The 27655-nt window shown below is 45.6% G+C and overlaps 1 protein-coding gene across 1 annotated transcript in view; it reads right to left on the reverse strand.

Annotated features, from left to right (window-relative positions):
- The window catches only part of LOC136349340 (discoidin domain-containing receptor 2-like), a 63491-nt gene extending 37519 nt beyond the window's left edge, over nucleotides 1–25972 (reverse strand). Inside the window, exon 1 of the mRNA XM_066300832.1 lies at nucleotides 25924–25972. The gene's annotated coding sequence lies outside the window, so the exon portion shown is untranslated. The remainder of the gene's footprint in view (nucleotides 1–25923) is intronic.
- Between the last annotated feature and the right edge of the window lie 1683 nt (nucleotides 25973–27655).

Here is a 27655-nt window from a genome sequence, read left to right on the forward strand (position 1 = left end):
GACTAATCTCCATTTTGTTTGATGTATAATGGAGAATCGTCATTTGTCATTCCTATAATCTAGATTTAATGAACCTTAAATGTCTTTTGTCGTGATGGGTAGATCCACTATCATCGATCGGGACGAATATGCCTCTATTTCGACCGAATTAAACTTGTCTAAAACGGGCTTTTTCGGATAATTCAGTTAAACGTGGTTTCGGCCAACGGACTGGGTTTTAATTCTGTCTTTAGTTGGATCTGTAATCGAATTGGGCCCTCGTGTACGACAGAAAGCTAAATAATTTAAAACAATTGGTGGTTTTGATTGAAATTTCAGCGAGGCGAAGATGTCGACATGCAAAGGCAACTCCGAAGGGGTTCATGGGGCCCTGGAGACGGGGCTCAGGTTACCCCGCGGCGGTTTCTAGAGTATTAAAATATCAAGTTCTTTGTTTGGTGAGAGAAGGCACTTTAGCTGTCCCATTACATTTGTTTCTTTCGGATTGCGACGCGAAGGAGCCCCCCGAAATATTCGATATCGGGGAATAACTTAAACGACTTTACGGCATTACGTCGGCCCCAGTTTTAAAAAGCAGAAGGCGGGCCGGCGGGAACGTTCAAAAGAATTTCAACTGAACTCAATCGCTCCCCTTCTCAACTTTCCCCAACGCTTTCCCCGTATATGGCGCCCGCAAACGGTGCGGCTTTTGTAATTTTCAAAAATCGCAAATTTAAAGCAAATTCTTAAAAACGCATAATTTTGACTTAAAAAAAGACATTTAATGCGCTATTTTTTATGCTAAATTTTTTCACCCCTATCCGGCTATGCCTACCAACTTCCCATTTTCTAAGGGAGAGGCACCTGTAGCAGCACCTCAAATCAAAGATAATTCAATAAGGGGAAATACCGGCATACTTAAAACTGCAATCGGACCTATAGTTTCCTTAAAAAGAGAGCAAAGTCCGCATCCTTCCAAAAAGGTTCAGAGTTCCATTTATTTTCCATTAATCCAGCCTCATTTAACTTTCGCAAGATATGAAAGTAAGACGTGAAAATTCGAAATCGTCTTCAATACAAACAACATTTTGTATGCGAAATTTTTTGGTTTCCATAGAAACCAAAAAGAGGAAAAATCGACCGTTTCCCTGGGAAGCAGAGAAATCAAGTTTTAATTCTTTGGGGTGCGGAGATCGCAGGAGAGGTTCCGAAGCGGCGCATCTCTTGTTTAACGAGAAATATCCAGACCGACTTATTGATGGAAGTTCAGTTTTCCGGATTAATAGAAAATTTCGAAAAACTTGAATCATGAAAGTCGCTCCGAAACGCGGAACATCTCGAAAAGCAGTCGGTTGGTGATAAAGCACTAGACATTCTTTCATCCATCCGCGAAAATCGCACATAGATTACCAGGAAACTTGCCGATGACCTTGATGTATCTGGAAAAACAGTAAACGATCTCTTAAAATGGGAAAAATTTCATCCATACCAAATTTCCCTTATCCAGCCTGAAGATTTTGATCACGGGACGGAGTTTGGCGAAATGACGCAAGAAAAAGGTGGTGAGGGTGATGGGTTCTTTTCCAGACCTCCACTTTCGGATGAAGCTACGTTTCGCTTTAAACGAATCTACGCTGCTGGTCTACAGACAATCCTCATAGCCTCTGCATAGACAACATCCGCAAAACTCAATGTATGAACGGGCAAAAACAGCCGCCATTTCGTCGGCCCGCATTTCATAGAGGGGAGCTTGGGCAACGCATCATACCTGCACTTGTGGCAAAGCGAAACGCTTTCATCAATTATCTCACTTTTTCCCGGTGAAAATGAGGAACGAGTAGTCAACAATATTCGGTACCGACAAGATGGTTCCTCACCAAATCGTTCCGTGGCCGTGAGAGAGCGCCTTGATGAGATTCTCCCTAGGAAATGCATCGACGGAGCATGCGCAATAGAATGGTTCCTTGAAATTTTTTTGTTGGGTTACTCAAAGGTTCCGCGTACAAAAATAGACTATAAAATTTAAGTTATTCATTGTATAACTAGATTTAATAACAGAAGCAACGCAGGATAATTGCGTAAAAGGAGTCGAAGAACGATGTCGGATTTTGCTTGATGTAGTAGTGAGTCACTTTATTTTGTGTCTAATAATGTGAATTGTTAAGGAAGCTGCAAATTCAATTTCGGTCCTTAATACCGGGTTCGCGAAAGCTCCAAGCGGGTTGCAATACTTTTTGCAGGTGCTGTATGCAGAAAGGCGCTGGAGGCCTTCGTGGGAAAACGCGTTTTCACGTAGAAAGTCGCATTTTTGTGGGAAATCATCAGGTGTTATTTTCCAGCAGTCCACGTAAGAGTAACGACTACTTCCCCGTCCCGATTACTTGGAAGCGAGTTGACGTTCGCTCATCAAACAGAGCATTTATCTTGCCCGCATCTGATCGTTCGTCCGAACTGCTCTCCACGTTATTCGGTGCCACGAAAGCCGCATGCAGGAAGGCATCACTTCCCGTCCTTGCTGGAAAACAGCTATTTACATGCATATTCATATGAGAAAATCCCCATCCAAATTCCTAATCTCCAGAATTTACGTTTTTCCGGATTTTCCCGGCGAATTCGCAGGCCGTTAAAACGTCTTAATCTGCGTTTGGAGTTCAGCAGCAGGGAATTCTCCAAATTGACGATACCCGCAAATTCAGGGAAACACGGTAACGACTAACCCTAGACTACAATCAATAGGGCGAGTGCACTTCAGCGGAGCCCTTTCGGGGGCTCAGGTGCGTTCGTTCGGTCTGCTGGTCGGGTATAATCCTAATAACACCCCCCTGAGTCGCTCTAGAGCCCTTTTTCAATGACTTGGATGTGGGGGGTCTTTGTTTAGGGAAAAACGCGAAGGGGACAAGTTCAGGACTTGTGTGGCATCGCAACTTGTCTGGTACTCCATGTCAGTTGATTACTGTGACTGTTTTAAATTTATTGAGATTGGAGAGGCTCCTCGTTTGCAACTGACAGCGTAACAAGTTTATTTCAAATTTAATATCGTTCGCTGGTGCATGCCTCGCACTGTGAATGCGGAGCACAATAATTCCCAATGTGTATTCGCTACATGATGGGAGCAGGAAGCCTGGAATGGGGTTTTTATTTACTCTGGAGCAAATTATACGTAGTATAAGTGATGTAGAATCTGACCCACTTCCGATAAAACGGTTTCTTTGAGGCAAGGGGCACTAATTTCGTCTAGAGTCTCTGCGGCGAAGGGCCGCGTCCATTAATTCCTATTAAGCCAAAATTGACCGTTAATTAGATGAAAAGCAGCCGTCGGACCCCCCCCCCTCTCCCCCCTCCTTTCGTGTATCGAAATTGAAAATACCGCGGGCGCAAAACTAAAAAAAATCTACTTTATTCGGCATTAAACCAGTCAATCACAGCGCGCCCGAAAGGGACGTTTTCTGAATAATAATTTTTCCAGAAAAATCCCGGAAAAACCTTTTCGTGTTTTTTCGTCGGCGCGTGACTGAGCTTTTATTCAAACAGAATAAAAAATGTTTTCGATCAAACACGAGGAAAGAAAATATTTACAAACTTGTTTGTTTATCCTTGGAAAGCCGGAAACGAAGATGCGCCAGGTTTTCGATAGATTTCGTTTAGATTATAAAGTGGAAATCCGCGTACGGGATCCGGAGAAATTGACATGTCTCCGGAAACTCTCCAGTTTCCAATTCTTCTTCAGATTGACAATCCTCAATCCGGGGCGCAAACCTCGACGGTTTTTTACGCGCTTAAAAACCGAATTTGAAATTTCGAAAATTCGACACAAATCGGAACTTGATAACCCGAAAACGAAGGAATTTTAAAACCTGAAAACTTCACTAAATTGAAGTTCTCCTGGCAGAGCTTAGAGTTTGCAGGGCGCAAGTTTTCAGGCTTTAAGAAGTTTCAAGCTGAGCTTTTAGATCGCAGAAATTCTAATTTTCAGTCGGAGCCAATGTTGGCCGAGGCCCGGACTTGGACGCTCAGGTTTTTAACGGAAACTTGGGTCTCTGTGATACTTATCTCGGTTTACGCGAGTGCGACGGCAACAGGGCGAACGAAAATAATATAAAGGAAAAATAGAGCTTTCATAGGTGCAAAGGCTCTCGTAATACGCGCCACTGACCTTGGCTCGAGCCACTGCGTTTCAACGCGGAAACCTCAGCTCGGTCCTTATTTCCAGCTCCGCTCTGCGACTTGCGACACGACGGCGAACCGAACATTCCCGATCGTTCGTTCGATTGAATTAGTTCCAATCAGCACCGCCCGGGTTCCGGGGGCGTCTTCGGCGGAACTGCCAAATTGTTCCCGTGTTCACGCGCAGTACGCAAAAGTGCTTTTTTTTGGGTGAAATATCGCGGTTTTGGTATGCCAAAGCGTGGTGCACAGTTTTAGAGAAAATTTTATTATCTTTTACTGCGTCTGCTAACACACCAAATGCCCTGTTTAGAAAAAATCGCTTTAGGCCAACTTGTTCCCTATTTAGTTCTTCATTTATAGGTTTTCTCAGGGCCCTAGAGGCAACGAAAAACTAAGGAATTTAATTAATATCTCGAAAGCCACTAGAGAAACATGTTGGGAGTGTTAAGCAGAAGTGACCAAAGCTGGGACGTCAAAGATTCATATGAACAGCTGACCCTCACCGCGGTCTCTCACGTGCACCTCCCAGAAAATGCTCAAGGAGTTTCTGTTTTTATTCGTTGGCCCTATGCCCCTCAACCATCCTATTCAAATTCGACAAAGGACCATGCATTAGTATTTTCCTTTCTTAAGAGTGTAATTAAAATCGAAAACTTAAGAATGTACGCGCTGTCCCGTTTAATCGTGGCTCAGGCCTCTGAATACAGACCTCCAAGTTTAAGTTTCATAAACCCGCAACATCTCGAAAACCGCTAAAGTCCTGAACGACCAGGTAGCGGGAAATTGTTTCATGAGGAAGCAGACTCTCAAAGATAATACCACTGCGATAAGAGAAATAAGGAGAATTTATTTATGAAATGAAAAATCTTGATTTATCCTTTCGAATAAATCTCATCGTTTCCAAAGTACTCCCCGTCCGACACAACGAACTTATACCATCGTCTTTTCCACTCCTCGAAGCAGTTGGAAAAGTCTTTTCCGGGAGGATCTTCAATACTTTCTTCGATACGGTTTTTATCCCCGCAATCGAGTCGGAACGGTGTCCCTGGAACGGTCTTTTGAGCTTGTTGTCGAACGCCCAGAAGTCCGACGGTGGCAATTCGGGCGAGTACGGCGGCTGTGGAACGATATGGGCCGATTTTTTGGGAAAGTGTAGTCGAAGAACCACTGAAGTGTGGGTGCCTTAACGCGCCGAGATTTGCCTGCCCGTAATTTTGGGCTCTTAAGGCGAATAGCTTCATGCGAACGACGCGTAACGCTTAAATTATGTTTATCGTCAACAGTTCGACATGACGGAACAAATTCACAAACACACAACACCGCTGTGACCGAGGAAAATCCGTCAACGTGACCTCGACTTTTGAGCGACTTTGACGTGTTTTGTTCGGTCTTAGTCCGCCGTTTGCGCGACATCCGCTCGATCGGTCGGTTGTTCCCCGACCGCGTCTATAGATTCGAGTGACATCTTGCGTAATGACTTTCTGGCAGCGAGAAAGTGTCGATCGATGGATTTCAACTTGCCGCTTTTTTCCCAAATATTGAGCGTTTTTGGAACCGATCGAGATTTGACGCGTCTGGGGCGCAAAATATCATTTGAAATGATCGGGAGTGGACCAGTCGCAATACCCGTAGCGTCAGCCAGGTCATTTATTGTCACTCGATGATTTCGGAGTGCCAAATCTTTGATTTCCTCGACGTGACTTTCGTCCGTAGATGCCGATGGCCGTGCGGGGCGCAGACCAACTTCTCCCCCTTTTTTAAAGTCTGTAGGCGACTTGTAAACTTTCTTTGCTGCGTAGCCGTACCACCAAAGGCCCTCTGTAACATCCTCAATGTTGCCGAGACAGCTATCGTTCCGCAAGCAAAATTCATCGCAAACTCTTCGCCCAACGAAATCATGCGGGGTAAAAATGCGAAAAATCACATTTTTGTGTTTGCAAAAACACCTGAGCCGAAGCAATCGAATAGATCGACACGAGACTTTGCCATCTTGCAGAAAAGACGATTTCGTGATTTTAGCGTATCCGCGAAGTTTAAGCGAAAAAGTCGCCTCATATTTTGGCCACAGTAGTATAAGATATCTTATCTAAGGCTCAGTTTCAGGCTTCGGAACAACGTGAACTTTTTGTACCTTGTCAGCATCAACCTGCAATATTTCAAAAACCACTCAAGCTTGATATAGCACCATCGGCGTACCGGGAGCTCGCCCCTTGAGAGCGTTTGGAGCCAAAAACCTAATTTCCTTCAAATGAACGTATGCAAACTCGGTCTGCAATCGCAAAAATGTCCATTTCCTCAGTCCATATAAAACACGGCACTGATAGCGTCATCGTTTATGACACATGTGTCATCTGGGCACTCGATCTGCTAATGACCCTTTCGAAACCTTGACCATGAAGTCCCTAGATGAAAGCTTCGCGCCGAAGCTTTCGGTTGTTTGCGGTTAGTTTCTAGGGGTGCGATGGATGCATGGCAGCGAAAGGGTGGTTTTTGCAACCCTCGTACGTTACGCTATTGACAAAATAATGGAGAGAGGAAATTAGCTGAATATTTAGGGGATTTTTGCTGGCGCGAACCTAAACACTCGAAAGATACATCTATGGGGAGAAAGGAAGCTGCCGAAGGCGGATATTATCTTTACCTAATAGGCCCAGTTTCGACAGGGAAGGTGAGGAAACGCTGAAACAACACGGATTGTTATGTTTCGGTTTTAAGTTTCGAGTGGACCTTGGCTCAATCAGAAATTCCCTGGAAATGCGATTTTCATTTAACGGTAAACAAGCGCACAGCAAACATTTGGCTGTTTGAAGTTGGGGTTGAAATTGCAATTTTCTAATTTTAATCTCGTTTTGTGGCGCTGATGATGATGATTGACGTTCCGTTCGATTAGGCAGGTAAACAACCCTTCAAATTTCAATTGAAAAGCGGCCTTTTAATCTCGAGATATATTAAATTTCTGGCAGGCTTAAAAATCATATTACGGCACTTCCTCCGCGCCTTGATTGACGTGTAAAAAGAAACATGTTGCAAGATTGAAACACATGTTCCAGATGAAAGGGAATCCGCGAAAAAACACCGCACACCGATACAAATCGAAAGATAATGCATTTGGTAGTTTGATACTTCCGACCAGAGGCGCGACACCGCGCCGCGCCCCGTCACGCGGACGGAAGTCTCGCAGAGCGCACGCCGCCACTGTTCTCGTCCTCCCTCTATTTATTTATTTAACTTTTTACTGCTGCCGCCTCCTACCAGAGCACCGAATAGACTCGTAACGGCACAGTGACAGCTCGACTTGACAGACCCGGGACATGACAGACCCCAAGCTTCGGCGTTTTTTCCTCGGAACGAAATTATTCCCTTTTCGCCGTGTACCAACTGAAGATTTTTAATCCGGCGTAACCGAATAAAGAAACCCGTCTTCGCCTGTCCGAAAATGGAAAAGTTTTCCTCGGAATCCTCTGGAGAAATCTCCGGACTTTACCGGGACGGAAGCGATGAGGGAAAATCTGGGAAACAACTCCGACATGGATTTCTTCGCTTTGCGACTGTTTCGAAAACACCCCGCAGGTCGCAATTTTGCCACGAATTGCAACGGAAAGTCCCTTTTTAAACTCATTGGAACGCAAAAAATATTCCGCACGCATTTTGAGGGGCCAGGCCTGATTGACTGCTTTAATATCGGATAATAAGTCGGAAATAATGGGCTGGAAATTTAAAATAAAAAAGCCAATTTGAGGGCGTTTTCCAGTTTTCCCGTTAGGGCCGGCTCGGCGGGGCCGTTCCAGTTTCGAGGATTGCGCCACTCCGTCGCGGAGGATATAACGGGCTTAATGCGAAAACTGCCGAATATTGACTACAAAAAAAGGAGTCTAATGAATTGGAAACTCTGGCAATATTTTAATTTAGATAACTTTGCAAGAAAGCCACTAAAAGCGTTTTTGTGTCGGGAAATTGCCAGTTATTAGTGCTCGACAACGGCAAAAAGGTCGGTTTTATTGAATTCCGATAAGTTAAGTGTTAAGTTTCCGTTGATATCGGAGTTTGATCAATACGAGCTGCTGAAATGGGATAAAAATTGCGGAGGAAATCTGGAAAGGCAGAAGTCGAAGCCTAGAGGATGTTTGAAAACTTGAGGCACATTCGAGAACATTCGCGAACGTTCGGGCATCGCATTGGACGGGATGGTACCCGAGCGTAACCCAACTTCGAAGCTCAAGCGGCGATCTTTGAGGGCCCCTAAGGGCAACTACACGGCGATATGGCTCACGCGAATCGACTCGGCGAGCTCTATCCGCCCGCGTTTCGCGGTTTGCTCTCTCTTTCGCAATCCCCGAGATATTGGCCAACTGATTTTCTCGCCTCTGAACGCGACCCCAAACGAAGCTCCTCCATATCGCGTTTTTAAGATGCGGCGTGTCCGACTTGAACACCTTTCTTCGAGTTTCGGGCGCCGCACCTTCGGGAACCCAAAGCGTAATTGCATCGATCTAGCTACGTTCAAGTTTTTTCGTTTTCCCGTGCGGCGTTGCCGCGCGCACTTGAAATCCGTGGTTCCTCAGCGTCGGAGTTTGAGTCTGTTCCGCCCCCCGAAAGTTTGTCACAGCTCAAAGCGGGCGTCCCATTTAGCCCTCCCGTAAGTGCCTGGGGTGTCGGTGAAATCTCAAAACTTGTTGATAATAAATCTGCCCGCGAAAACACTGAAACTTTAATGAAACCTCACACAAGTAAATACGGGTCGTGACGTTTAGAGAGGGGGCTCCCATATAACGTTTTATGATTAATAGACCGGCCGTTCTTTAAGACACGCAAGTTTGCTCCTGACGTCGCTGAATTGCCGTTTACCTTCGATTAATCATCCCGCGGAGATCGATGATCATTCTCCATAAACTCGAGAAAATTCCCTTAACAATATGTTTTTGCACTCGGGTCTATTCGAGGGAATTTCACTCGTCATTTAATCTGCATTTTTCATCAGCGAGTGTATCCTAAACAACCCAGAAAGGGACGATGCAAATGAGACGCAGAAGGGCTAATCAAGCGCGGCATTCGATAGCTGAAAAACTATGGCGAGAGCTTTGTCCTGCTTGATATTCCCCCGACATTTCGGAGCAGGAAATTATTTTTCCGCTTTATAATATCCAGACAAGGCCCTTGCTTGCATTCTAAGCAGGGCCCCATTTGATTTCGCGTATTCATGCACGCCATCAGAACGTTCGCGGAATCTCGGTTTCGATTGTTTTTCAGAAGCTGAATCAATCGTCGCCTTTAGGGGGTACACACTATCCTTTTAAAGGCGAAAAACCTTTTAGGGGCCACTTTTTCTTTGAACGCCTACATAATGCAAATCCCGGGGAAGGGTATTGGATCCTCTCCGAGGGACCGCAGCCGAGCATTACTTGCGGTTTCGGGGGGGAAATTTTCCTTTCATCTTCCCAACACTTTGAGGGGAATGCAACAATGGAATTACGTGTTTCGGGAAGTCTCGTTTTGATGTGGATTCTTGTCATTTGCTGTGCGCTGCAGAAACAGGTGTTTATCTTCAGTTTCGATCAAATTGCGAAAAAGTAATTTAGTCCCACCAGAAAATGTTTGTCTGACAGGAGAAGCAGCTTTTGCCTTGAGAATCTTAAGAGTTTCCAGTAAATTGGGTATTTTTCCTGCCCCAGACGCGGAGGGATTTGCTGCAGACCGGTCGTCGTCTATCGCTTAATGCCGAATTATAATGCCCGGTCACGACAACGTCAATGGTCCTCGAAACCTCCTCTTCCCACATTCTCCGAATTGAAGTTAAACAGGCCAATCACCACATCTTCGACGTTTCGAAAACAAATGCTACACGCAACGTTGCCGCACATCCCGCCGTTTGCCTACAACAGGACTTCGGCCTGGCGCAGAGTTTCTCTTTCTCCTTGTAGGAGTTGGTGACAACTCCGTCGCACCCCGCGAGGCGAAATTACCCAAAAATCAAAGGTGACGGCGACCGTTGGCGTTCCGCGTCGAACCTCGCGACATTTCCACCATCGGTATTTTGACGAGTTCAGTTGGCCACGCCAACACCGATTTATCACCAGATCAAACATGCGAAGCGAAATCCTCTCGGGTCTGAAAAATTCAATTTTCCATCGTCCTTCCTGAATACCTTTATCATAAAAGGGCACAAATTCCAGGGTACGTAACGCCATTTACGAAGTTCCCCACCTGCCTGCATAACGACTTTTTCAAAGTAATAAATGTAGGGATCATTTTTTATCCCTCCGTATATGGGGATGTCACGTGTCACATGCGTCTTGGTACATTTCTCTGTATCAAGTGGAAATATGTAGAAAAAGCTGACCGGTTGCGTGTCTCTGTTCGGTGCCGGAGTTTAAAAAATTGCGATTTCATATTATCGTCGCACGAATGGAAAATATTTGTGCACGCAACCCTAACTATGGAAAGTTTTCCAGTATATCAAGCTTTTTCCATTTTCCCTTTTTTATATTAACTCTCTCCGATAAGCACGCAATCTACAGGAACATAAATTTTCTCCGGCGGTTTATGTGACAAGTGGACCAGTTTATATGCACCACTTTTCATCAGATGTCCCCAAACCACCCCGTGAAGGATCGTCGCCCTTATTGTCCGATTACTCTCGTTCCAACCAAGAAAGGTGCGACGAGTTTTATAAATTTCATCTTAAACGCATTTTCCAAGTGATAAATGGACGAAGCCAAAACGTCCATATACACGCCAAAGGAACAACTCGCCAACAAGACCAATTTATTTCAATCCATCCGGCAAACTTTCCAGATTTATTTACCATGGACATAAGTCCATATTACGGTGCGAGTCATCGGGGACGTATTGGCGGGCCCGGGGCCGTGTCATACGACTATTTTGTAAAGATGTTTTATATGTCTGGTGTTTTATGGGGGCGGCATCAATAATGCATCCTCGAATCGCCCAGACGTGGATGGATTTTGAATTTTGGCTGCTCCATACGAAGAGGGCATGACGGTATTGAAATATGTGGAGGAATCGAATGTAGAATGAGGAACTTTAGGGAAGCTGCAGGAAGTAGGTCGTGGGGATGAAAACAGGGGAAGAACGCGTGCGGGGCTTGTGTTCAATTTCGAATGGCTCTGAGAGGTTTCTCTCTTGAAAAAATCTTGTGAATTAAAGAAGAAAATTAACTAAGAAATCGAGCACTTTCCGATTCTTTCGGATTCGCTTACTCGCACCTTGTGTAGAGAATTACTCATCAATGAGATGCAACATCTCATTAATATATGCTAATAGCATGCAAACCAAAGTCATCTCCATAATTCTGTAGATTGGCGATTTAAATAGGGAAGGGGGTTAACTCGAGTCTTCAACAGGTTCTCTACAGTGGTGGGAAAAAGTGAGCGGACGGTTCAAGATAATTCTAACGTCACTGCCCAAAAAGGCAAACGGGTCAGTTCGGGGCAGTTCGGCGGTTGGTTTTTGGCGCATAAAATGACTAATTTAAATCGCGCCTCGATGAAAGGCAACGTCGCGCTTGACGTTTGTGTTCGAACGATGATCACGGCGAATCCTCCCGCGCGTGAGCGTTCACTGAAGTAAAAACCGGCAAACTGTCAATGAAAAATTGCGTTTGCGCGGTGACCTCCGACGTTGATTTGCGTCAGAACGATTGTTACTTTATAGCTTTTTGCACGACGAGTGAATGAGGCGACTCTCGACGCGCGCTCGTGAGACGTTGCACACGAGCTGCTGGCGAGGATGGAAATCCCACGGCGCGTCGAGAAGGTTCCTTGCGAGTTACGCGCACTATTTTTTCTGGGACGATGGACCACCAGCAAAAAACCAAAAATAAGACGAATTCGACCCTGGTCCTTCCCCGCGGCAATCCGACTTCATTATCGCGGACCTGCGCACGCCCTTTTCTCTGTTCGTGCCCGTTTCTTGGATAAAAAAAAAATAATCGATTTCAGAGGTGGTTACTAATTTTGCAGGGCCGTAATTAATAGTTTTGTAAGGACCTTGGTGAATTAGTGTACAAAAAACTGTTCCACAGCCCGAAAACTATAGCCATTTACAAGCTTGTTCCATTCTAAGTTTGTGCCAATATGTGTGCCCACCAACAGGGAGGAACGAGGGTGAAAGGCAGGCAGAGGCATCAATCATTCAGTGGCTGGCAGTTTAAATTTAACTTTGCCACTACTGCCAAGTGTAAATTATTACTGTTCAATATAGCTTGTGACGTGGGGCCTCGGGGCCCAAAATTTTATCAATAGCGACCAGGGTTCTTAATTTATTCCCTCGTAAAAAGCAAATAAGCAACCTGTCAGCGCGAGTCATTAACATAACCAATTTTATGTAAATCGCATCTTTGTATTTTTTATGAGTGCCCCTGGTATGCGGGGAGATAAATGTCCCTAATAAACAAAGAGCCTTCATTTATCAGGGAACAGAAATGTGTTGATGTTTAATGCGTTTTTTATTCTAATCTGTCGAGAAAGGGCGCTTGTAAAAGCGCCCTTTCTGGCCCAAAATGCGCCGCCTCTGTGGGTGGTACGGTACCCGCCGCAAGTCGGAAGTTTACAGCCTGAAGAGGATTTTTCGGCCAGGTCGTTTGTGCGTGAGCCATTTGCCCAAAAAAAGTGGAGAAAACACGTGAACAACTCGCCCGAAAGGTATGGAACATGTTCAACCTGAACAGTGGCGGCTGTAAGGTGATTCATCTTACTAGCCCCATGTGCAAAAATGCACCCCCTCGGCCGGAATGGTGGAATTCAGGCCCTTTAACTGGGGGCGATCCTATGCAACCAAATCTACCGACCTGCGCGATCTCGAAATACGGGGTGTCCCAAACGCGTGCCGGCAAACTTCGATTGGTTATCGGCGGCATCAATGCAAATTTTTCTTTAATAAACGTGTGAATATTTTCGGGACTCCTCGTACAGTAAACTGCTCGTGGAATTTCCCTCACCTTCCGTGAGCACGCCAGTCGGAGATTTGAGCGACGTGGTAGCACTCCCTGTTTCACCATCCCACCCCATTGTAATAAGAATGCCAAAGCTTCTGATCCGAAACGGATTTAATTGATTAAACGTGGGTGTTTTTCTCTGCACCCAAATATTCCTCATTTGAGCTTAAGCTGTCAGAAATGGGTTTTCGCCACATGAGACCACCGATTATTTCCATTAGAGCGATTTTTCCTCCTGGGGTGCCTCAAAAATAACGAGTGTTACTTATTACAAGGAGCCCTAAACTCGATCGGGACACGTCATTAACGAAGGAAGCAAAAAGTTTGGATTATTTCGCATATTCATAAATCACCCCGGTGTATGGGAAAATTGCGGTGAATAGAGCACCATTTTCTCCATTCAAACAAACAATTCGCCCATAAATGGATTTCGTTTTTCCATTGAAGGCTTAATTGCGTGCCTGTGCAACAAAACCAGAGACGTGCGCCAAACGGCGAAATATTCGCAGGGAAAATTGGGAAAAACTGAGCCTCTTTCGAGGCGAAAACCCCCGAAATAGTTCTCTGCTCTCGACACAGAGTAATCGCAGTTTAATGGCGCGGCGTTACAACAATTCCATCCATTTGACTTAACACGGCAACCCGGAAACTTCATACACACCAAACCGAGAAATTTGTGGCCCAGTGTACCCCATTTTTGTTCATTAAAAAAAAAATGACCATCATTCCCCTGCGCAAGGCGCTGAAGTTTTTTAATTATGAACTTTCGCATCGGTCTGGGCCCCGAAGTGGGCATTCATCCATGGTTCCAAAGTTTTTAATTACGCTACTTTATGCATTATGCAGCAGGAGACTTGACGATACAGATAAAGCTTGCATTTCATCCCCACTAGAGTTATCCCCCGCTGCGATAATTACCCCCAAAACGTTCGCACATTTGCCGGTTTGCAGCGATCTATATCTATCGGGTACAAACTCCAAAATTGAAAACCCAGTTTAATGGTGTATCGTCCGGGTCATGATATATGGACAGGTCGATGTAAAGCATGTTGGTCCGAACATTAATCACTCGCGAGTCCCGGGGGTGAGCCTGCAGCGTTGCCAAAATTCCCGTTAGGTCTTCAAAGTGACGGCGTCAAAGATCAACCGCCACGTTGATTATTCCGGTGAGTAACTGGGCGCGTACGCGCCGGGACTTAAGAATGTTTGTTGGCAACAGCGCGCACCGGCCCTTAAAAGCCATTCACAGGGCTTCATTATACAGGGAACGATATGACCAGCAGTGGCTGCCCTTTAATTATAGGTACGTCACAGTTTAATTTCCGGGAGTACGTCATCAGGTATAATGGTTCGGATGCGGTGACTGCAATATCTGGGGGACCCGATTCGAATCGGCTTTGAGGCTGCGACGCCTTCCTGCCTCAAAAACGGGTAAAAAGGCGAACTTCCCACGAATAACCCTTTGGTGGTGCATCTGACATAGAGGGACCTTTTCGAGTTCGAGTGCCCATTAGACACAGTCTGCCACTCGCATCTGAGCCCGCGACATGTACGACTTTAATTAATCGGTTTCGGTGTTCCGAATCAGTTTGCCTTTTGAAGGCCCTTGCACGATATGGTAGTTGAATTAGATCGACATGTTTTCCGATGAACGCTTCGGCGAAAAGAACGAGGGAAACGCAGGAAAACGTCGCCCTTTGTCTCGTGCGGCCGGCCCTTTGATCGAAGGTAATTCGGTGTCTCTATAAATCAGGTGAACTATAAACATTTAGGTTATAGACTGTCTAGGGCTCAGTCACAGGGCTTAAGGCGCTTCCTTTGTAGCGGAGATTGAGGAGGATCCGCGGATGTTTGAATGTGGACTGGGAGCGGGCAGAATCTTCTGGGATTTCGGCCCGCTTCAGGACGGATCGGAATTTTAAATTTCAGCTGAAATTTGTACATTTAATTCGGGAGCGGAATGGATCGGATTCAAAAAAAGTCGCTTCGTTTGGTGTGAAACCAGATTGTTGTGATTTTTTTCCATTTTCCGTATCTGCCTGCATCGTTCGCCAATCAAATTTTCGACGAACGTCACAGCCGCCAACGGCGACGACGTTGCCACATCGCGAAGAACGCGACGATAACTGGGATCGAGGGCTAAGAACGAAATTTTCAGAACGAGAACACATTATAAATATACGTAAACCTGTCGAGTTATCCGAATCGTCGCAGACGTTTCAATCGCTACTTTCGGCAAATTGCCTAAAAAATATGATCAACCGAAAAGGAGGCAACAAATCACAACATCTTGACGGCAACGTCGCAAATTAATACGTGGCGGAGACACGCTGACGTTAAAAAAATCGAATTTAGCCAACATTCGCAAGTTAATTTATACTTACACAAGTATGATTTGATGTTTATTTGCTAGATTTGTGTTAGTTGAAAAGGAAAACGAAACACTTCGTAGTATGTTCGTTAGCAGGCCAAAATTTCAACATTTTTAGCTTAAATTTTACTCCGTCTCGATGGCAGTCTTGCGCACAGTCTTGCGGGTAATTTGTGACGTCATCAGGAAATCTACTCCGTCTCGATGGCAGTCTTGCGCACAGTCTTGCGGGTAATTTGTGACGTCATCAGGAAATCTACTCCGTCTCGATGGCAGTCTTGCGCACAGTCTTGCGGGTAATTTGTGACGTCATCAGGAAATCTACTCCGTCTCGATGGCAGTCTTGCGCACAGCCTTGCGGGTAATTTGTGACGTCATCAGGAATTTTATTGCGATTAGTGTGTACCACATCACTCAAGAGGTATGATCCGACACGCATACCGTAACACTGTTCGCATACCTATGTGTTTCCTTGATGGTACGAATTTTCAAACGACACGCGTCAAAATTTCCCGAAATTCGGACGATTACAACGTACAGTGGTTTAACTGGCCCCAGTTCGGTGAATCTCAAAACACTGGATAGAAATTCTGTCGAAACCAAACAGTGGTTTGATGAGCGTTTTGAGCAGACTCTGCGCCAAGGAAGTCAAGTACTGTTGACTGGTGCGCTGGATTTAAACGCAGCCGCGCAAAGTCGTCTGTCGTTCTGGTCAACATGGAAAAAGTCTTCGAAACAGTTTTCAAAAAATGGTAAAGTTCCACGAGGCAGCTGAAAACTCATGCGCATAAGACGGTAGTGCGTCCACGAATTCGTATGAAAATTCGAGCGTGTGTAAGTTACTTGCGGGGTGGGTGCTGCGCTTGCGTAGACCGGAGTCAGAGTGTGTTAGGAGCTGCTTAATCAAGGTAAAAACGATTTCTTACGTCGGCATGCGACAACGGATGGAACGTGGATCCACTGCTACACCCCTGAATCGGAAACGTCCTCAGATGGTTGCGCAGTAACCGGAGAAAGCCGTCCGAAGCGACCAAAGCGCCAAACTCGGATGGGAAAATTATGGTAATCCGAATTTTTGGGACGCGCGTGGTATTCTGTTCTTCTTGAGAAACGTAAAAACCATTAGCGAATGTTTGATGGGTGTATAAATGAAGGAAAAAAGGCCTCACGCGCAAGGGAAAAAGGTATCTTTCATCGAGACAACGCCCCGTGACACACGTCGATGTAAACGATGGTTGAATTAAATTAATTACGCTCCGAATTGCCCTCTCACCCGCCGCACTCTCCAGATCTGGTCTCGGGCGACTTCTAGCTTTTTAGGCGCATCAAAAAGACGCCCCAGGGAAATATGTTCGGCTCAAATGAGGGAATGATTGTCGATGTTGAGGCGCATTTCGAAAGCAACAATAAATCGTCTTAGAAAAAAACGAATCGAAAGGTCGGAGGAATAAAGATGTTTTTCATAGTTAATGCGGGGACTTGTCGATGCGCGACCTTCGTCTCTCCCGACGGTTGATAAACCATAAAGCGCAGCTCTGAGACGCTCAATCTGCTAAACCTTAGAGGTCGATCTCGATTTAAAACGGAAAATATCTAGTTCGTCTATAACTGATGATCCTAATTACATCCTTGGACAGAGCTGCATCAAACTGGGGGGGCTCGAGTTATAAAGTGCTTAATCCAGTGTAACAAGCCATTAAATCGAGATTATAGGACCACAAAACACGGCTCTAAATTAAAACCGAGTTAATCAATGCTCGATGCAAATGTAGCCGAATATCTCTCATAACGATCTGGGAACAAAATGTTTCTACACTTCATCTATCAAACGTTTGCGCTCGTCTTATCTCCGAGAACAAAATGGTAGCTGGTAACGTTGCTCCTAATATACATATTACATCCTCTGTTATCTCTCGTCCTGAATTAATTTTCGGATAAGCGTCATAGTTAATTGATGAGGGTTAATTCTTGTTTCTTGTTCTTCTCCCGGGTTCGATCGCCTCGACGTGCGCCACTCGCAAAAATGTAAATCCGTGACCATCTGGCCCCATCGTGGAGCCGCGTGCAGAATCATATTAAATGCAGTTTTTTACCCACCCCAAATGTATTTGAAATAATAAATAAATCTCTTTTTAATGACTTCGGACGCATCTGCGGTCCCATATGGGCGAAATGCCCAAGAGACGCAGCCAGGCACTATCTGAGTGCCTCTCGAGGGTCCGAAATTTACGCTCCACAAAGCCATATAACTATTAATTAAATATTAATTTAATTAGCATTAATTCTGGCTTTGTTCGAAATTTCTAATTGCTACGAATTTCACGCTACGTCCAGTACGAGTGATGTCAGGTATTAAATTAAACGTGTTTTTGTTCCATAATAGCTAATTTCGGAGCCAGTTCCAAGTGGAGTGTAATCGGTATACAAAATGATTAATTCGGTTTAGTCAAGTTCGTTGGTCTCATTAAGGAATCGCCCTGACAAACCGGAACTAACTAATTGATAGCGAATATGCAAATCTATTCACTGATCTAGAAAATATCGCTCCACGGGAGTACGGATCTGCAAGGGGTCTGGTGCGAGCGGGCCAAATATCAAGACGTCGCTTTTAGAGTCGGATCTGCGTCTTTCTCGGCTTTAAAAAACACCGATAATTCCCTAATTATCAGCACTACGCGTCGAGCATAATGCCGAAATTGCATTAGAAATCTCGGCAACGTTGTAGGGCAAGCGAAACCGCCGCTTATACAGGGTGTCCGCTTCTGGAGCTCGACCGCTGCCACAGAAACGAGGTCGGCTAAGTTCAGGCAAAGTTGCACAACGCGGAGCTCAAGGATGTGCCGCTTTAAAATTTGGAAAAGTTCCGTGGTGTCCGCAGGTACTCGGAGAAATCTGGAATTTTGCGAAAACTCCTTTTTTCTGCGCTTATTTGGTGGAGAAATTCGTAACGATCGACGTTTCGTCACTGTAACACTCTCTCTCTCTCTCTCTTCTGCAACGTTTGAGACCCGACGTTTCGATCTGCGAGCGGCCATCTTCAACTCTGTTTTTTTCCGTGGGCGCTACCTCGATCTAAGTCGCAATCATTTCGAAGAAGGCAAAAAGTAATCACGAACTCGTCTTAAAACCGAAGATCGGAACGTCAACAAAGTCTTTCCTCCACTTGGAGAGTGCTTCCTCCGCCGCTCTCACCAGCGGTGGCCAGTTGCCTCCCACTCATCGTCTTACTTTACCTGTGCCTCACAGAAATTCGCGTAGCCCAAGGGTGGCAACGTCCCCCGCACATAATTCCTCAGGAAACGTCCGACACACACGCGAGCCAATCAATTATAGATGCCGTTTGTGTTTGGGGCTGTTTTACATCCCGAAATTTCGTATTCCGTTTTATCTTCAGAATTTTTTAGTGTCCAGCACTTCTCCTTTACGGCCCTTTTATGCGCACTAAATGGTTCAGGGCTAGACCCTCCCGTAATGGATTAAAACAAAGTTTAACCGAGCCGGGAGAAGTAATCTTTCTGCTGAAATGAACTCTTTCTGGCCGAAATGGTGAATGCCCCCGCTGGAGGCGAAACTTAAAAACGATCATAAATCCTACGTGGCGCATCTGACGGTGTTGCTCGATTTGTTTGTACGTATGTGCGCTCCTCGGTCCTAAAACGGGGAGTCGCGGTTAATTTTGTCAACAGCGATATAAAATACTTAAACGCTCGTAAATTTTTACTTAAACAGGATGGCCATAAATCTAACAACTAGCATAGCAACTGCCACGTGATCGTTGAGACATTAACTGCCTTCTGGAGGTGCCTGCCTGAATGTTTACCAAGTGGAATTAATTACCGAACGACCGTTTAACCTGCTTTAATCAGAAGTCGTACGGTGATGGTGACTTCATAAATATTCATGAAAGTGAAACTATGGCTCTATCCATCTCTGCCAAGAGCCAAAAATTAATACGCACAACGATACATCACCACCGGGGGCCCTCGGGTGGATCGAATCGGGCTCTAAAAACAAAAATCCATCGGCTTTATCTTTGTTTGACCAGATCGGGGCAAAATTGATTGCGTCTGCACGATCTCCGGGGTGTAAATCTAAAAAGACAGCAACACTTGTCTTGCCTTGTTTTGAATGCGTTCAACAGCTCCGGCGAGCGGATTCGTGCTGCGAACAATAAACATGCTAAGAGTTCGGTTTTTTTTCTGATCACCGTCGGCCCTTTGAATTTCCGTCTACCTGTGTTTGGTTCAGTTTAAGAAGCACCTCGAAAGGTGCCAAGTATGCCTATTGAGGCCGGCTATCGGATTCACGAGATCGGCGGTTTCGTACCGGGGCTTGTGGCTGCCGCCAATGGGTATTGTCCTCAGTGTCCATTAAGTTAAAATCTCGGTTGAATTCCGCTATCGATGCGCGCCCCGTAACCGATCCTGGATTATGCATAACAAGCCGGAGCCGCTACTGCCTGTGTGTGTCCGATTCGAGACCTCTCGAGATTTTCAGTTTCGTGACGTTGCGTCAACGCATTTACGACGAAATTCTTCGCCGCTCACGGCGTGGAACACCACTCACAGCTTCTCGCCACCTCCAACCCGCCACCCTCTCAGCTGCTCACGGCACGTTTCGCACCGTCCGCGTTTCGTCATCGGGCAAATGATTCAAATTGGCGATTTCCGACTGGTGATTCTCGCGTTCTGGGTCCTTCGCCTCACTCGTTGATCACTTTTTCAACAGGAGCAACGCTACTTGCAATCGCCCGTTATCGTTGGGTCGTTTTTCTGACCATGGAAACTCGGCTCCGTTGTACTACACGAAATGCGCCCATAAAATATGCAAAGAAAGTGTTTAAGGCCGCCGTGGCGTGCATAATAAACCGTACAAAGTATTTGCGAGTCCATTAAAAATGCATACATTGTTTTGCATTGTGTATAGATAACGCCACCGAGGCAGACCTTTTTAAATATTTAAAGGAAAACTCCGGTGAAAAAGCTGATTTATATGCAAATGGACTGCGAAGTCGCCAAGACTGGGTGCTGAAAAATTGACGGGGGGAGACCTCCTAAATCACAGCGCACTTTCCTCCGATAGGTGCAGACTTAATTGCCATTGACATCTTCGCTTAATATAATATGAATTATGAGCCTAAATAATTAACATTCATACATTACGCTGGCAATTAATACCCCATCATTCAGCAAAGAGAAAGCGAGAGAGGACGATTAATAGCGATCACGGGACATATTGCTCACTTGTCTCTATCAGATGTGTCCCATATCTCCCCTCGCACTTCCACCCGCCTCAAACCCTAGATTAATTCTAAGCGCAGATTAATTTGCGGTTTTAATTAATATTTATGGAGAGGGAGCCATTATTTCAAATTATTTTTCCCGCATTAATCATCCTCTTTAAGGGTTCTGCTCGAATGTGCGTATTTGTTTTGCTGAGTAGACCGTTTTTGGACCGTAACGCAACTTTAGCGTATCGGGACTTTACCGATCTCCGGCAGCGGGAAAAAAGGGGGCGGCCGCCGCGAAAACTCCCCAAGGGTTCATTTGGACAATTCAGGGCAACGTTTCGTCCTGATAACGTCGACACAAATATTAGACTCGCGTTGAAAGTGAAATTAACCGAAATTCGGGCCCAAAAACTGTTTTAAATTACCTTTTTTCTGGGCACGTAATCTTTATCTTCGGTTTCGTGGGTCCGTCGGAAAACGGGGAAGCGCCGAACGTTCGAAGCGTTTTTAACTGTCTTCGGGCCACGGAGTCTCGAACTATTCAATTTGCGAAATGGCGAGGGGGCCCCGGCCGGGACCCGAAGGGCGAGAACATGGCGACGCGTCGCATCTCGCTGGTCACCTCGCCGTTCGCCTCGCCGAGGACCGGACGCCGCCGCTGATTCGCGTATCGTTCGAACCGGGAAACCTTCGTACACGTCACACGGAGGCGCCGCCGAGCGCCGCCTGGCGGTAGTGCGGCAAGTCGCGCAAATTTAATATGCCAAAAACCAACAAAAATACACTTGAACCGAAGGAAAAAATGGAAAAATTCCCTTGTTTAGACAAAGGTCGCCTTCGCCGAAGGCTTTTCCGCTGAAAACAACACTCCTCCAAGGACAAACCAAACAAAGTTGCGGAGAACAGAGGCGTCACGTGCCCCGAAACGAGAGTAGCCATTTTTTAAGGGTCGCATCGATCACTCTCATAAGCGACCAACCCTCCTCGAGCGGGAGGAATGTGTGCCCTGTCAAATCAACTCCGGACCGGAAAATAAATAGGAACTGGCCCTCGCAGAGAAAAGTTTCCCCAAAGTTCGACGATGACACCTGAAATCCAATTCTCGACGACCGACGGCACTCCTGAGCTCATAAGACTCTTAAAAGATGAGAAGAGGAGCATTTGCGTAAACGAGCATCGAGAGTAATTGTCAGTTGCGGTATACACTCCATCATTTTACACGTTTTTGTGATGGTGATGTATTAAGTTATGTTAAATTCGTCGTTTTTGCCATCAGCGTCAGCAGGGGGTCCTTTTGTGCCTCAGCTGAGGCTTGTTAAACTAATTAATGTTGAGACACGCACGGCAATTGTGCCGTTGTGCGAAGGCACACGTCTAGGGCTTGAAATCTCTGCTCGATTCAGACAAGAACCTCATATATTTTACGTCTCGACTCGTATTTTCCACATAAAATTCCTCACTCTCGTATTCCCCCGATATATTGGCATTATCTCGGAATCGTACAAAAGGCCGCTTTGTCGAAAACATATCAATCAAACGCGCATCCAGCTCTGACTGGATAACTCAATTCAATATTGTATCTCAAATCACTTTATGTCTGTGACTTGCGAATCTCCATATTGAAGTCTCCTCTATTATATTATCGGAAACAAGAAGTTTAGCAGACTTTCGACACCCCCAGGAGATGCCTGCACGGTGAATTGGTCGTTAGAGCCGTCTGCGGCGATGTTTGGTTCAAAGCGGAATCTTGCTGAAAGACTTGGAAATGACCAGAAATACCGGAAAAATTCCCTCTTTCCTGCCTCCGGTCAATCCGACGTTTTCGGGAGGATCTTCGTAACGATCAAAACGGCGCGGGTTAGTATGGAAACTTGCCGTCGGGCCCCGAATTAGGACGCATTGGAACATTTTGGAAAATGAGCCGCCCGCAATGGCTCCAGGAGTTAGACCTGGAAGTGCGTCGGAAGATGCGGTTTCAACATGTCACCTGGCCACCTCACCACTCTGCGATGGCACGGACCGTTCTTAATCGCAACTCTAAGAGGCGACGGATTGGCCTGCCATTTCTCCAGATTTTACTCCGCCGGATTTCTTTTTGCGCGGTCATTATCATAAATGATTTCATTAAAGTTTAGGGGCACCATTTTGAACATTTACTTTAATAAATGGAAGATGCACAGAAATTCGCGTTTTCATTAATTTCAAAGCAGATATCATCAAACCCTTCGATAAATCATAAGCGAAGAAGGAATCGATTGTCGTTAATCACAATGTTTTCTACCATGAACAAAAAAGTGTTTCGGACGATTTTTTCTCGTTTTTAGCCGTATTATCTGAATCTGTAAAAAGTGGGGGTTGCCCTTTGAAATTGAAAAGTAAACTCTCACCCCGCCCACACGGGGGATGCAGGAGAATCAGCTTTCGCGCCCATGCATTTCCCTCTCGGGGTGATCAAAGCTCGACACCAAACACCTCTCTATGAGACGTCTAGTATTTGGGATATTTCGATGCTCCGGACTAAACGAAACGCATTGTATAACGTTTTCTTTCTGAATAACCCGGTAAATCGCCGACAATGATAATTCAGTAATTTCGCGTGTTCTTGTTAAAGTAGTTTTTTACATAACTAAATTATGCTTGATGTCGTTCTTCAGACAGTCGCGAACGCTCAAAACGGGATGTTGAAGCTGCACGTGGATTTGTTTTTAAAATCGCCACCAGCCTCTGCAGGACTCACGTTTACTTCATCTTCCAAATGGCCTTCGAAGAGCCTTCAAAAAGCCCTACCTACCATACCAATGCGCACGCAGTAACGCAATTGATCCTATCGAAAGGACACGCATAAAACTATGAGTTAGCTAATTTAACGCCGCAAATGAGCAACAGAAATGAAATTTTGAAGGCTACTGGTTTGAGTTTGTTTACACCTACGAGCACCGATCTCCACGCGCAGCGGCGGCGCATGTCGAATATTTACCCTTTCGCAACCCGGGTCGAGCCAACATTCGCTTTGGTCCGCTGGCTGAAGTACCCGAAATCTTTCCGGACTCCTTCGCCAAACAGTCGAGAAAGCTAAGGGGTTGTGATTTCATTTGGCATCGTGATATTTTCGATCATTCTTTCCGTAGGGAAATGTCAAAAACAGTATATATACCTGAACGTCGCACGAGTCGACCAATCAAGTGTTTCGAAAACGAAAAATGGTCGGTAGATGGTTGGTTCTTATGCGTGACGTAACCTGTCACTTTTACCGTTCGGAGGCCTAAACGTCGACCAATTAAACGGTCACGTCTCGCACTTCTTGCCACTGCGTTTCAGCTGTTTACGGTTTGAAATAAGGTGGCTCGAATTTGGGGGGGCGGTTTGCCTCTCCAACGGGGCCTCCCTGTATATGAAAATAACCAGATTTCTGACACCCGCATAAGTGCTTTACACGGCCTAATTGATCGCTAACGTGCATATCAGACAGCGATCTTTCCAAAAGGGCCCTCGAGTGAGATTTGAAAGGCCCTTTTGTGCGTCTAACGAGCCACTGACAGTCGCATTGTTAATGCGAAGACATGCCTCGCAAAGTTCGTCCTCGACAAGTATAAATGGGGGTCTAATAAAACCCATAAAAGTTCGAAGGTAAGGAGGAGAGTTCTCTGGAAAACAATAATCGGAATTCGGAATGACCGGTCGCACATTAAGGGGAATCGATAGATGGCTTTAGGCCAAAGTGCCTTGCGAAAGTTGGGCGCAAAGTTAGTAACTTATACTCGTGTTCCCGGTCCGGCATTCAGCAGGGGCATCACAATGAACTTGGAAATTCACATTAGCTCAGCCAGGTTCCCGAATTCTGGATGGAGTTTCTTTCCCGTGCGTTAAAAGGGAGGTGAACGTCAGCTCTGTAGTGTGAAACGCGGACAGATGCAGCCGGTCGCGCCGCATACTTTCTCAGACACGGAAGCTCTCAGCGGTCGAGCTTTCGGTCTCTCGAATCCTGGAACGTAGCCGGTCCGGAGGACTTTCGGACCGGTCACAAGATGCAATATACACTCGGAATAGTTAATTGAAACACAGCTCCGGCGACGTGGTGCCTTGGTAATGACGTTTTGCAGCACGCCGCCGGATTATTCTCGAACTTTCGGTACACTTTTGTCTCTGCACGGAATATTTAACTTGATAAAGCGACTTCGTCTTTTGAGGGAGTTTCTGTTTCGGACAAAGTTGTCTTTGGAAAAGCTCCTGCCAGCAGATTCAATTTCCCCGTTCCTGAAGTGGATGAGATAAGGGTGGCTATTATTCAGTTCATGCTTCTTTTGGAGAGCCGCCCCCCTCCCGCCCGTTGCAGCGGAGTGAGAATGTTTCGCAATGATTGAGCTGTCTTACGTTTTTCACGGGAGCATTCTTGAGTATTTCCCGTGACAAATGCGCTTTCCTCCTAAACAACATGATCCGGCATTGCCTCGGAGCGAGAGGCCCGACACTCATCTCTTCCCCGGGAAAAAAACAATTCCTCCAGATTAATAATGCATGGGGCTTGATTGTGTTCCTGGCACTTTCGGGCCGCTCCATTTATATTTCAGAACCTGAGAAATTTACCGAATAAGAACTCAAAGGCGTCAGCCCTTTTAAGTGAAAAGTTATCTAATTCATAAAGGAAAAAACACCTCTATTCCAAATTAACCCGCAGCCCTCCTCCTCTCTCTAAGGACAGCACCTGCTGATAAAGGTCACATATTAAATTATTAACGCCGTCATCTGATTGAGCTGAGCCAATCCAGCTATTTCCCCAAAGTGCCGTTTGAGTCCTGAACCACCGGTTAAGCGCGGAATAGGGAAATTGATGTGGGGGTTTACACCTCTGGATCAGACCGTCCACACCAATCCATTACGAGCTTCATAAATCGAATTGTTACTGGGCCACGGATTATTCGAGCCCATCGGGTTCGTTTATTTATGACGGGCGATGGGTGTTTCGGCGGGTCGTTAAAACGTGAAAACTTATAATTAAATGTAAATGTAAATATGAAAAAACTACATCGAGAAGAGTTAGTGTAGCATGGGAGAGGCGCCAATTAAACTTATGATTTATCTTCGTTACGGCCCGTTAATTGTCGGCATATGTTTGGGAAGGCCTATTTGTACATGTCTGTTTCTGAGTCTGTATCCAATAATCCGTATTACTTGACAAGTGGAATTGGATGAAGACAACAATGGATGGGAATTGCAACGACTTACCGAGGCGCAGCTGCTGCGAGGGAGCGCTGGATGAGCAGGAAGTTCTGGGCATCCCGAAAAAATAAATGGGAAAAACCGTAAACGGGCAGCTTCAAGTCGAACGCAATTCCTACGTCATGTTTAGGTAAAATTTCCAATCGCTCGGATGTGGAATTTTGGAAAATATCCTCGTACCTCAAGTCTGGCGGGCGGGCAGGCCCCTTTAGATGTACGCGTTCGTGCAAAATTTCGGAATGCAAACGCGTCGAAAGCGGCCTTACAGAGTGAGATATACCGAGGAACGTTAATAATTATTAATTCTTTTCGGTTTTCACTTCCCCGGAGCCGAACGAGGTACTTCTGCATATCGCACTCCTGACGCACTTGAGGTGTCACTTTTGACCTCAAGGGCCTCAGCATCTGCGATTGTATGGTAAACATTCGGTTATAATTGAGTTGTAATTGTCAAACTACAAGCTGAGCGGTATCCGGAGTGACTCGTACAAATGCGTGTGACGATTTGTTTGCTAATGTTGCCGGGGTGTATTGAATACGGAATTATGATTGTCATGCGAATACAATGTATTTTATATTTGCCGAAGAAGAGGTGCAAACATGGCCGTACACTGCAGCACAGTTTCATGGCATATTTATACTTGGTAAGCGACAAAAGAAAACATCCACCTTGTCTGATAAGAGAGGAAATTCGGGGCGCCACTTTACAACTCGAACTGATAAAACTTCACGCCGTCCCGTGACATCTCACAATACGGCGCTAATGCACCGTCTGATAAAAGTCCTATGGAACTCCGCGGGGGCAGAGGCAGTCCCGAGGGGGCCCCATCAATATTAAAATATGAAAATTGGGACCCGACGCGTAAGACGTTTTATCTCAACAGGAATTCCATTTGATAATTGACGTGGCCAAATTCAATTAGCGGCTGCAGCCGAACGGCTGTTTTCGCGTTATGCAAATGCGCCCCCGCGAGCCGCCACTGGCGGATTCATATTAAAAAGCTCCGTTGCGCTTAAAAACTCACCCATTAAACTAATTACGCCTCTTAACCCGTTGCTCAACAGAGGCCTTTATTGGTCTTTATAGGTGTTATCTTGAAGGTTATTATTAGTTTAGAGCAAAGGATATTTGGGTTTGTAATTAAAAGGTCGTAAAGCTCGAGAGCAACAGACAAAGCTCTCTCCACATCTGCAGAGCCTGGTTTGACCCGGGAAACACCACAACACTCTTATTGATTGGGGGCATTAAATGTGCATCATCAAAATGCCGTAAAACATTTCAGTGTAATTAAACCTACAAATATTAATGCGGCAATAATAACTTTAATCAATATTTTATTTGATCATTGGACGCAGCGTTCTGCCAGCTTTCGGACGAATTTTCCAGAATATTTCAGGGTTTAGTAATATTTACGGCGCGATCTTCCTGCCGCAAGCATTCTAATTCTATATTAGCCAGTTCTGCCTTCATCGCCATTTTAGAAAGTTTTTATTTTCCCGACTGAGCCCACGTTGCTGCACCTCATTTGCAGTTACTTTCGCTCGGGAAATCATCGGAAAAATCAGGTTTTTGCTTGCGACTTTCCTGAAAACGGAGTCTCTTAATCCCCGCATAAACAGCTCAGGCGGACTCACGAGTAATTCGGTTCATTTCTAGCTGGACCCGACCCGTCGCTCCCCGATTTTCGGTCGCCTTTTAGTCAGAAATTTATCGGAAAAATCAGATTTTTAACAAGGA

The sequence above is a fragment of the Euwallacea fornicatus genome, chromosome 37, assembly GCF_040115645.1.
Source record: "Euwallacea fornicatus isolate EFF26 chromosome 37, ASM4011564v1, whole genome shotgun sequence".
Classification (NCBI taxonomy): domain Eukaryota; kingdom Metazoa; phylum Arthropoda; class Insecta; order Coleoptera; family Curculionidae; genus Euwallacea; species Euwallacea fornicatus.